The following is a 1365-nucleotide window of genomic DNA, read 5'->3' as shown; positions in this document are numbered from 1 at the left end:
AATTTACGCGCGGGCATTTGACCGGTATTATTGATGTTTTAAACATCAGAACTATTCCTATAAATAATCGAGAACTCTAGAACTCTTATGGATACTACTAGAACTCTAAAAAAAATTGAATTTTTTCAAGGACGGGGGGCCAACTTCACAGCGGTACATTGCAGGGCTTCACTAGGGCTAAAAATATACATGATTGCCAGAGTCAAGTATTATATTTTCTGTTATCCTTGTCCTGTCCTACATATCGACCCCGAGTCCCCCATGTAGCTCCTAGTTGTGCTGGGTAACGTTCCATGGGCTCCGAATCAGAGGCTTCTCACATTAGTCTCTTACTCCGATTCTCTCATAGAGCTTTTCCTTAATATAATTTAAAATATTTTATATTGTAAATATATTTTACAATATCAAAACAAATTGAGTTAAACCACTTATATGAATTTTCCTAGGTTGCTTGCTCCACCTTTGTAGCAGATTAACTCAGTATTGCAGTACCTCCAGGAATGGCCCATTTAATTAAATACTCATACAAAGTCTTATTAAGGAAATCCAATTTGAGTTAGAACAATTTTCCTAGGTTGCTTCATCTCAGTCGCGGGTCGACCCGGTATTGTCAGCAGTAGATCTGCTAGTTTGAAATAGAAACAAGTTTCCAACACATAATATATTAATAAAAAAAAAAAAAATTAAAATTATGAAGTTTTCCACTAGATTATTTAATGGATTTTTTTTTTCAGTGACCATTGTTCTTATAATCCTTCTCTTCTTCATTTTCTCCAATTCCTACATTAATAGAACCGTTGGAAAGCTGACTGTTTGCTCTTTTAACCTACATCAATTCAGCATACACTTATTGCCCTTATAGGGGCGAAATATGGGTTCCAATTAGGGAAAAAATCGCAAGTTTTATTTTATTTCTGCGGATTTAATTTATTTAATTATTAGACCCAGTTTGGGCCCTTTGGTGCAGTTTATAGAGCCCTAAACCACTGCCATGTATAGATTGGTCGGCTAGTATTGAAATTATTACTATTTTTTTTAAATTTTAAAAACGAATCAAAGGGCGAAAATGTTGGTCTAAAAATTTTATTTTGGATTCTTTTGAAAATTAGTATTCATGGGTTTCTTGAGGTGTGAAAAACGAATATGAACTTTGTTTCACTCCTAAAAATCATATACCACACTGTTATTGGTCAGTCAATCCGAATTGTTTCAATAAAGTACTAATATTGAAGCACAGAGATGATTATTATTTTTTTTTTTTTCAAAAAACTTTATTTATTATGGTCCGGGTGCGGTCAAAAAAACTCAAATAGTAGAAATATACTATTTTAATGAGCCAACGTTTCGCCCCACGTTGCAGGGCTT

This window comes from Halyomorpha halys, unplaced genomic scaffold, assembly GCF_000696795.3.
Source record: "Halyomorpha halys isolate HHAL.00 unplaced genomic scaffold, Hhal_1.1 Scaffold308.1, whole genome shotgun sequence".
In the NCBI taxonomy this organism is placed as follows: Eukaryota; Metazoa; Arthropoda; class Insecta; order Hemiptera; family Pentatomidae; genus Halyomorpha; species Halyomorpha halys.
Note: the sequence above shows the minus strand (reverse complement) of the source record.